The sequence below is a fragment of the Eutrigla gurnardus genome (genome assembly GCF_963514095.1).
Source record: "Eutrigla gurnardus genome assembly, chromosome: 3".
NCBI classification, from domain to species: Eukaryota; Metazoa; Chordata; class Actinopteri; order Perciformes; family Triglidae; genus Eutrigla; species Eutrigla gurnardus.
Window position 1 is genome coordinate 23,880,100 of NC_139917.1, and position 11,423 is coordinate 23,891,522.

General features: G+C 40.2%; 1 protein-coding gene across 1 annotated transcript in view; it reads right to left on the reverse strand.

The window, feature by feature from the left end:
* ctnna2 (catenin (cadherin-associated protein), alpha 2) overlaps positions 1-5,858 on the reverse strand; it is a 263,054-nt gene extending 257,196 nt beyond the window's left edge. The window contains exon 1 of the mRNA XM_084005035.1: positions 5,564-5,858. The gene's annotated coding sequence lies outside the window, so the exon portion shown is untranslated. The remainder of the gene's footprint in view (positions 1-5,563) is intronic.
* Between the last annotated feature and the right edge of the window lie 5,565 nt (positions 5,859-11,423).

Consider the following 11,423-nt stretch of genomic DNA (forward strand, 5'->3'; position numbering starts at 1 on the left):
TCGCCTTAACATCAAACAGAATTGTGTCCAAACCTCTGATATAATGAACAAAGAGCAAAATCTGAGTACAATACCAGTAGTCAGTTAGTAAGATCAACCCTCCTCGACCAATCTCATGGGCCTGAAACCCTTGATCTATTAGGCTTGGCTCCCCTGTGCCTGCCGCCATGGACTACTACTGTTGATACTATTGCTTCTGTTGATATTACCACTACTGCTAATGCTACTACTACTATCAACACCAAATGCAAACCCAAGGGCCTGGACTGCACGAGATTTCTGCCTTTTTTAAGCCACTGTCAGTGTAACGCTTGCACCTGGGTGATGTTGGGAAAATGTATTAACTCTGAAAATCATGAGCGTATTCTAGTCCTGCTCAATGTGTTAAGTGTCCTGAGATGACTTCTGTTGTGATATGACACTATAAATAAAACAAAATTGAATTAAATTGAATTAGGCCAAGCCGTAGCCAAGTACTTTGAGTTGCCAGGCCTTATGCCGTACCGTAGTCCCTGTGGTTATCATGCCACAAAAGTTTATCGTTTGAAATTCTGTCACCAACCATAAATTGTGTTAAAAAACAAGTAAAAAAGCATATGAAGGTCACTAAACACGATGATTATATTAAAAAAAGTTAAGCAGACCTTGAAAAGGCTACACATAAAAAAGTGATATTTAATATACAGCAAATGTCATACTTTAAACTGACTGATTAAAGACCACAACCCTTGCTGTAGATATTCCATATTCTCACATCACTTAAATAGCATTAAAATGGTCACAAAATCACAAACACTTTCACTCAAGTCCGTAGAATTTGGAAGGGACGGTAAAGAAATAACATTGATAAAAACATTAAAAATATAACCACAATTCAGTAAGGGACAATGCCTTTTATTTTTCAATGTGGGATATCTTGTATCAAATAGGCTACTCTGGCCTACATAATACGGGATATTTCTATCTGTGTCGTTGTTCTGCATTCCCCTTGCTTTTAGATCTCTCTGCTCTGTTTGGGAGCGTCTCCAAACTTCAGGATGCTTCCCAGTGCAAAGCTTGGGAAAGCAGCTGTGAGCTGCTCTTCATCAGAGGTGGTGAAGTTCAAACATGTGAACAATAAGCCACAGAATGGTAGGATTCATGTCTGATGAGAAGTGTTTTCAGTGAGTTTTTGGCTTCCCAGCTTCCACTTCCCGCTTCTGTGGCATATGTTTTTGATATGCAGAACGTTTCACATGTTCTGAAACACATGCGCTATTTAAGTCCAGGGCATATAAATTAATCAAAATGCATAATGTATCATGGAAGCGATTACATGCCACATGTATATTTAAAGAGGTCACATCCGCAAACAAAAGAAACCAAAAACGATGAAGGAGTAGGCTGTCCTGTGTGCTGCCTCAACAGGGATAAACTTAAATTATCTAGAAGAGAATAAATATTTTTTAAAAAGCAATACAGAATGCCTGAGAGCCGGAATTTTGTGTTTTCCTCGACAAAGACATTTCCACCATGAATTGGTGCATACAAAATGCAGAAAATTAGGAGTCTGGTGCTCAAAATGTATAACAACAACAACAACAATAATAATAATAATAATAATAATAATAATAATAATAACAAGAATAACAACAATAATAATAAGTGTCACCTTGTTTTACTCTTTATTTAATTTATTTATTACATGAAATAGACTGTCTTGTTTAGAGGTACTTTGTTATGCTAAAAGCTTAATAAGTCAATGCTGCAATCAGCCCACTCAAGCTGCATTAGCTACTACAGCCAACATCATATTACATCAATGCACCACAAGCAGATGCAATGTAGATAAATACTGCATGACAACAACATGACACAACACAGCCAATGGTAAACCAATGCAGCATAAAGGGAACATTTCCTTTGAAACTTCATGACCTGGACACCACACAATCAAGTTAACCTTACACAGATCTATTAGCAGCTTTTGTTTAGGACAAGCATCTTATAGTTTCGGGGGGAAAAAGTGATAAAAATGTAGCTCCAACGTGAATAGAAGATCTGGCCTGCATAAGACATTACATTTTGATTAAATATTTCTACACGATAAAGTTTGCACTTTTAATTTATTCAAATCATATTAGCTTCATAAGAAAAGTACCAAATAGCGGCCTAACTACTGATGAATTGCAAAGCTTCTTGAGCCGTTTACTGGTGATATTATTTTTAACCACATTCACCCACACAGTAATGGAAGGATATCGTTGTTTTTTTTAGCGATAGTCCTACAGGGAATAAAGCCAGACTGTGACAATATATAAACATTTACTGCAAGAAGCTCTTTTGCCAGGCATTGTGGGTGTGGTATTAGGCCAACTACTGGACATGAAAAGAAACTTAAGAGAATAACCTCGTTCTTTCTTGCTGCACCAAGCTGTTGCTGACACTATACTTTCAAGCATTGCTGGATCATCTACTTTACTGTCCCTCCTGAAACAACAAAGTGCTATTATGTTTTTTTTGTTTGTCTTTATAGTCCAGTGTGGAATAATGTCGTATAAACAGTTCAGGAAAGAGCAGATGAATGTAGCTCATCTCAACATCTGCCAATGTCAAATTGAGTTGAATTTGCGAAGTCATCAACTGCCTCCTACAACCCACAACGTGTTAATCTTTGTATTATCAAGATGAGGAAATACAAACTTAACCAAAAACCTGGTGAGAATGTTTGCTGTCAGTTTAATGCAGTTCCACATTGCAGCATCGTATAATACAAACCCTGGGGTTAGGAGAGTTAAAATCAATACGGTAGACAAGTGAGTACAACTATTGATTGTTTTGTGTTGTTTCTATTGCCTCATCTCTCATCTCTTTAACGGTATCAAACATTTGTGCAAGAGCTGGAGTGAGAGAAGGCAATCCTGCTCCAGTAAGCGGGGCTACCATGGCTACCTTGAAGCTCAGCTTCAGTACAACAACAGAGGGTCCCATGGTGTTCAGCCAATATCGCTTCCTCTCCCAGGAGACAGAGAACACAATGCACCCTGGACTGCCATTGATTGCATAGTCTCACCCATAAATTATGGCTGTTTCTTATCCACAGTAACCAGGCTTTACTGCGAATGACATAAAGTAAGCGAGCCAAAACATTCAGATGATTACATATAGGTGGCCTGGGTATCTGAACCAGGCTTTTTACTTTGAATGCATAATGACATCAAACCATGGAATGTGGTATTATTGAATGAGAAGAAATGGGCTCAATACTAGGTGAAAATAATTGTGTTTTCAGAAACACTAAATACATTTTGCTCAATGAGGGACAGATCATTTTGACACCAGCTTGAAAGTGATTTTCTTTCCAAAGTCAAACCTATTTGTTCAGTTTGCCCAGAGGATCAAAGTGATTAAAAAAACAGCAATTACAAAATGTCAACACTTGATTACTAAAGCATGCTTAGCAATCTAATATAACAGAATAATCCTAAATGTGGATGTAGTCTACTGTAAAATGACAGAAAAAATATCCTAAAGGTTAAACAAATAAGCATTTGCATAAAAGCTGGTCTTAAGCAGATGGTTATACAGTGTTACACATATGCAGTTTTTTTTTCAAAGGGAAGAGAAGAGTCTGTCCGCACTTGGCAGCCTGGAATCACAGCTCTTGCCTTGTCTGCCTTAATAATCGATATATTGAGGAGTTTATATCATTTTTGTTAGGGGAAATTACATATACATTTATACTCATACTATTCTGCCACAAAATATATTGTGAGTAACCAAATGAGGGACATATTGAACTAGTCCAAAGTCGTTAGTTAATAATAATAATAATAATAATAATAATAATATTAATAATGTATTATTACTACTACTATTATTATTAAATTATCAAAAAGATAATTGACAACTAATTAGATAGTCAAATACAAAAACATCAAACCTCAGATGTGAGAATTTGCTAACATTAACATTAATCATTTTGAATTTAAAGAGGTCACCTTAATCCCCATAGTGCAACAATTTATAGACAACATTATTAATCTCGTAACAAAAACAACTGACGGATTAATTCAATATTAACACTCTCCGCCATATTATGTTTTTTATTTCTTTCGTCTCTAAAACATAAAAGGGCAAAGAGCCTAAGCACAAAACATAAAGTCATTTTCACTTAAAACATGTATAAATGATTAGATTATTTAAGCATAACTCTTTGCAGGCTGCACCTTCTCCCGGCCAATAAAATAAAACATATAGGCGGGTAAAGGACAGAGACCCACACAGCCCTGACATTGAGTCTGAGCATGCCTCCTTGCCAATCAAAAGTTCATATTCTAAATACAGCCACTATGTGTGACCCCTAGAGGCATCTGAGACCCCCCACATCTCAAGTTACAGGAAGAGAATGTGGCACATTACACTGGCTCACACAAGCTGTGGTCCGGTCTACAGCTGAATGCGGAGTGCACCACAACACACATACCAACTGTACTGACAATTATACAACGTTACGTGTTTGTCGTCTAATGAATAAGCGGACAAACGAGCCACATACGCCAGCGTGTATAGCCTACAGCGGCAGACAGAAGACAGGCATCGCCGCCTGAACAGCGGCTATACGGATGAACCACAGATTTGCTGAGTGCCGGTATGCAAACTCTGAATGCACGTCGTTGGCCGCGATGTAAAGAGTTAGGGACATTTGACACTTGCCAACGTTTAAATGAGCTGTGTGTTTGTACACACAGTGTGCCGGGCTTGCCACCTAATTGTTCTCGTTGTGAAAAGACTAGAGAGAGAGAGAGAGAGAGAGAGAGAGAGAGACTTGACAATAAAAGTACCGTTACACTTGCAAAGTGAGGCAAGGCAAGGCTGTGGTCTCCGCGGCTCGGAGCCCTCGAGTATAGCACGTAGGCGCAATAAATGATTCAAAAACACTTGGAAAAGATTAGTATCACTTGTAACGTTAAGCAAAGCGAGTGATTTCAACCGTGCGCAAGAATTGAAAAGAGGCAAAATGATTAAAAAAAAGACCTTTTAAGCGCGTTGAGGTACATAAACTCAACGGTCTTCGCGCGAGGACAGAAACTGGGAATTAGCAAAGAGCCGACAACCTCCAATGCAGATGTGGGAGCCGTTATTTTGAAAGCAGTTGAAAGTGGCCGGCGTCAGTTAGCTTAGCCACGACACTAGCCTAGCAGCCTAGCTTGTCTCTGCCCAACAGGCTCTCACTAACGCGTCGGGAGGAGGCTTTCAGCACTGGGCTCACTGGATAGCAGTGCTCGGAGTAACGTTAGCAAGAGTGGGCGACGCTGAGATTTTAAGCTAACGAGGCTAGCCCAGCTCGGGCACGTATTATACAGGACGCGTGTTGTGATATTGTGCAGGAGTAGTATTTTCAGTGCGGGGACCAACTGGCACACAACGATGAATGAAAAGCCGGACCTCGCCTAAGCTAATGTTAGCTGCACAGCAGGTCTGTCAGCGCAGCAAGTGCAATGCTACCAAGCTGCTAGCAAAGGGGGGGAAATAAAGCATCCAGTTGACAAACCACACCATCCAACTAACTAACGCTACGCACCTTAAACTGTTGGAGATGGCACCTCTTGCAGGTCCTCAAACTGTGTGCAGCGCCTGGTTTCACTAAGTATTCCCCCCCAAAAAAACGGTGCGCTCCCGTTCAGTTGACCCACGGTGAACAGTGAAAATCGACTCAATCCGGACGCTTTCCTCAATCTTGTGGTGCTGAAGCTGAGGCTACACGCTTCTGTCGGTGTCTCGGAAATGCCTGCTCCACCTACGGCTGCCTGCGAAATAATGACCTCTCCCAGCGCTCCAACCACAACAACAGAGCAGGCAGGTGCAGATGCTGGTGCGCTAGTAATGCAAAACCTTGCAATATAGTGGGCTGTGTAGTCGCTGGTCGAATCAGGAGAGCTTCCGTTCTTGACGCATGCGCGGAAACGAGTGTGAGGATGCGCCCTGCCAGTGAACACATTGTAGGGAGGATTTCTTTTCTCATATTCTGGGAGGGTGCACGCTGTAGTCAAACAAATAACAATATAACATAACCAATAGCCTAACTATGTTTATACCTTAGTATATTTGGAAATATACCATATGAATTTAAGTGAAAGATTATTGATCGAAGTCACTGTTGTGGTGATGTTTACTGTAGAGTAAGTGCAAAGTAATGTGGCCATTAGGACGACAGGAGGACAGAAAAAAACGTTTCCATCAAATATCACTGACATGCTGGCTGCAAATGTGCTGTGTCTGGTCGGGGATGGACCAATTATGGCTATTATAAGTGCTATGTGTGGGATTATTATTTTGTTTTTGTATACTTTTTTTAATGTGATGAATATGATATAAATGAAGAGCTTTGCATGCAAGTACAGATGACTCGTCTTAAAATGATTTAAAATGATCAAATAAAATAATATGGAGAGAAAAAAAATGTTTTGATTTATAGGCCATACGGTTAAACCATATGGATGCATTTTGAAAAAGTATTTTTCAATGTAAATGGAAAGTGCCACCTGTGATTATGGAAATGAGATGGCTTGTTATCGTCTTCTCCATTTTATAGTCATTGGTGAGCCTTAATTAATTCATGAATTTAGTCACTGATATTGCAGCAGATTGATTCATATTGACAAATGGGTTTACTGCATGCCAAGTCATATAATATCTACACTAACCCGTAAGTCAGTGAATCCTTTTCAAAAGCATGCAGCAGAGAAGGACATTTGTCTGTACAGCACAACAGAACAGAACAGATTTGACTCAAATATAGAGAACACATAACACACAGCACTTGTGTCAGCATTGTCAGCATGACTGTACTGTATGAAAAAGACAGCAGCAGAATAATATAAGATGAGAGACGCTTTCTGCCACAGCCTTTTTTCACAATTGACTTTTTTTACTTGTCGTACTGTGACAATGTCTTTTGTGAAATAGGTCAAAACTAAAAGTCTGAAGTGAGCCTGGTGGTTATAGGAGTTCCCACAATTTTTAGATATTTAATTTGAGACATTGTTTTGAATAAAAATGTGTCTGCTCTGCAATAAAACTCACAGTCAGGAAGACAAATTGCAGCTGGCAATTAGTGCCCCATTGGCACCGCTGACCACGGACTTCAAGCATCGTTTATTGTCATTCTGCAACACAGAGTTGCACAAGGAAACGCAGCCGTTGCATAGTCTATTTATGCTACACAAGAAAATATGAAAAAAAAGTCCTTTCGTGTCGTATTTTAAATTTGCATCAGGAGGAATGTAAATGGCAGCCACAAAAACGCTGCTGAATTCTCTGGGCGGATAATGTGGCTGGCATCATAACATTAAAAAAAAATCAACATCAGGGAAACATTGTCTATTTAATGTGGCTATGTTTGAGACCAAGCTTGAATAATGTAAACAGAGTCCACCTCCCCTCGTCCCACCGGAGTCTTGCACCTGTTCTGCAGTTCTTTCATTTAATTTCATTATTTTTTTTTTTTGGTTTGCATCATTTGGAAAATCACAGCATCACGGGGCTTTTCTCTCCCGACCAAACAAAATGAAAAATGCAGCTACAGCTTTAACTTGCATGTCAGCACAACCTACCCTCTTCTGGCAACAGATGCAGTTTTAGAATCTGTTAAAAAGTTAATTCCTGCAGTTTATTTATAGCTTCATACCATCACGGTCGGGGATGTTCTCGCTAACACCACAGACTGTGCCTTGGATAGCTGTAGGCCCAAGACAAATTAACCCACTAGCCTAAAAATGTTGCAAGGGCACCGTCTCTGCATCCAGTATTTACCACTGTCCAATATTGTGATTGGTTTTAAGGAAACACAAACAATCACTGTTTCCCCTCCCTATACAAGAATGGCAATATGTGGAGCCAGACCTTTCGTCAGTGTTGACAGTGCTGTGGAAATAGGTTTGGCTGTGCAAGACTCAGGGCTAGAGGCTTTGCAAAGTACACCAGGTATCCTTATCATACGTCCTCCAGCTCAACCTGGGGGATTCAAAGGTTTCCCCAGCCCAGACTGCACGTGGTCCATCCTGCTTCCTCTGGTTTGGATGTGCAGATTTTGTCCACAGGGAGGCTGTCTGAGAGAGGCTAATCAGATGTCTGAACAACCTTAACTGGGTATTTTTTTTACATGTAATGGAAAGGAGGGGCAATTTAACTCCGAGCTCTCTATCTGAGCTCCTTACACCGTCCCTGAGGGTGAACACAGATGCGTGATGAATTTCCACTGCCCCACTGCCCAGAGCTAATGGCCATGAGCAATCTTTGGAACATAGATTGCTCAGTTTAATCCTGAACTCTGCCTTCAGGCTCAACTACAACTCCAGTACAGTGCCTGCATAACCACGGATGGCAACTCAACTGTCGATCTCCTGGTCCATCGTCACCTCACTCATAAACAAAACCTAATCCCAGCTCCCGGTCGACCCAACGATGCCAATTTTGGGTTGAGAGCCATAATCGTCACTCATTCGTCAGCATATCAGCTCACAGGCAGACGGGCTAAGAAGGGAGACACACACAAGTTATTTTCAACCCCGGTCTGTTGAACCTGAGGATGATTGCAGAGTCTGCAATGAGCAGGTAATCACTGGAAGCCTCAGAGAAGTTATGGCTCCCAAGGAAATTAGGTACACACACTTCCAGCCAACATATTAAATCAGTAAGACACTGCTGAATTAGATGGCGCTTTGATGCTACGCAGCTGTGGCAGATGAACTCTTGCTGAACATTAACAATCTATTACAAAAAATGATCACATTAACAATATTAAAACGCCATCTCCAGTTTGAGACTAAAGCATGAAAGAAGTATGGAGGTCTTGGCCGTGGCTTGAACATCAGCAAAAAAAGTGGGACACAGGCCAGTCCAAAAAGTGACACTTGGTTAATGGTAATGGTGAATCATTGGGAAGTAAGCATTCTTACAGTGTAGAGCCAGCTGTGAGCATTGTCTTTAGTCCCAACATTTTCATTTTCCATTCCCTTATTTCTCCGTCTTGGGAGAGGAAAAGTGCAGGAACAGCGGCACATTGTCTCCCATCTGCTCATGTTCTTGGCGCATGGCAGAAATTCAGCACAACATGTTAGTAAGCCATTATTCATTCGTCAGTTAGGGGAGCGTGACTGTGGGGTTATTGTGGTGAGTTGTCCCACAGTGTATCCCAGCCTTTCACTATCTGGTTCACTGGTCTGATCCATCTGGAGCAAAGCTACGCTGGGAATAAACCACTGTGTTTGAGGAGTTGTCAACTACTTTAGCGAATGTAGATCAAGGCAGGCAGCATAATGCGGTACAAGATGAGAAGCTCCTCTTTTGCTTGTAAGGCTACACAGCCCCACGCTGAGATTTCCTCTGAGATTTCACATAGTGCTGCTCATCCAACGTGTCTGTACTACAATATACAAGGTTAGAGTATATCCGCATGCCTATTGTATGCACACATACCCAAGTAGCGTGCTGTCCATAGGCTTGGCTTACATAGAATCCCATCTGTTTTCACACACATATTCACATCCCTCCACAGTGTCCAGCTGGGCCCTCCACTCCACCCAGAGGAGAGGCACTCCGGGGACGGCAATCAGAAAATGTCCCTGGACTGGCTTCTACTGCTCTCTTAACATAATGAAGTCATCACCACACCCAACCCGCTGGACTTTGGGGCATGGATAATAAAGTTTTGTAGTCCCTTGGCTCTCAAAACCTTATGCTTTTATCATGTGATTTTAAAGAGATGAGAATGCTGAAGACGAGAAAGAAGAGCTGGGACGGCAGCTTTTTGAAAACAGTCACTGGAAGTTTATATCTCAAGAGGAGATAAGCTTTGTTTTTTGTTTTTTGGTTTGCTTTTAATCCTTAGATTGTGAATTTAGGCCAATTTAATTTTTTTTTTTCAAAATCACATAGTAAAGAGTTTTAAATGTCACTGTGAAGATCAAGGTTATACCTTACCTGATGTAATGGTGGAAAGTAAAGAAATGTGTTTTTTTTTAATGGAACAGATTTGTTTTTACTGTCCATAATTTTCGAGTAAATGGAAGCCACGTATAAAATAGCTTTTAACAAAAAAATCTTTAAAAGTATACATTTGACCTCGATTTTGAAAGATCCTGTAATTGTATTAACTATTGTGTTGTGGGGGGCTGGATTTAACAAGGCATTGTTATCGCATTAGAACCAGTAGCTGCAAAAAAATATAGTACATTACTTATTGAACTGCTAATAAAGTGATAATAAAGTGTGCATTCATGTTGAAACAATAAGATAAAGCTTAGAACACGTTTAACATAACATAGATAATTCAAATATGTTGCACAGTCAAAGTTACCACAGCACTTCTCATGTCCATATTAGGAGGATTGTATTCTAATTTAACCTCTATTCATTATCAGTATCCTCTGGGCATTTTATAATCAGTGAATCAGGACCAGGATGAGCCTTTTGATGGTGTTGTCAATGGAAACAAGTTACCTTCTCCTGATTTTAATCCTAGGAGAGGCACATCTTTTCATCCAATGAGATGTAATCACAGTAACAATCATCATATAATGTATTACTTGGTCTGGGTTTTTGACACTGTTCACCCTCCATCTAAATAGATTTTTAAATAGGGAATCTTGTTCAATGAGATAATCAGATATTTAAAAGGGTCTCTGCACAGTTGTGTGTCAAATTGCCTTGCAAATGCAGAGCACAAGAATGAGATGTGATTATATTTAAATGAGCACTTCACTTTACAATGGTGGTTTTAGCGAGGCTGTGCTCACGCAGGGACAAGGAAATAGGAGATTTCTTTGGAGTTAAATGTCTTATTGAAAATGACAGTCTAACCGTGTTGCTGTTTTAACATGAGGAAGGGTCGGATCTGCTGGTTTATGTTCAAGTCTTTCTAACGGCTCCTTGCATAGAAAGAAAAGGTGTTCCTTGGTAATCCAACATCATGTACTCGTATTTTTTGCTGACAGCCTCTGTAGTATCTTGAGTCATGAATTAAAGATCGTTCATGACTTAATACACGTGATGAAATGAATCATTTAGACAACTGTCTGACGTGATATATATTCAGGTATGGTTTAATGGCCATCTTTTCTCCTTTGGAGAGTGCGTGAAGTCATTTCACAGCACACGTTCTCAGGATTATGGATCATATGTCTTTACTGCAACAACACACCGTTACATTTCCTCACTGCTTGGCCGCTGACAATGATGCTACGGCAAATGGATCACATTAGAAGATGTATCGGCTCCTGCTCGGAAAACCATCTACCATCTAGATGCTTGCATAGCCTGTGAGCATGCATTCATTGGCCCTTCAATAAATTAAATATAATGTTTTTTAAACTTGTTTTACCATTCCACTCCACTAATCTAATAAAACGCTTGAAGGGAGAGGTTTTTTTTTCACGCCAGTC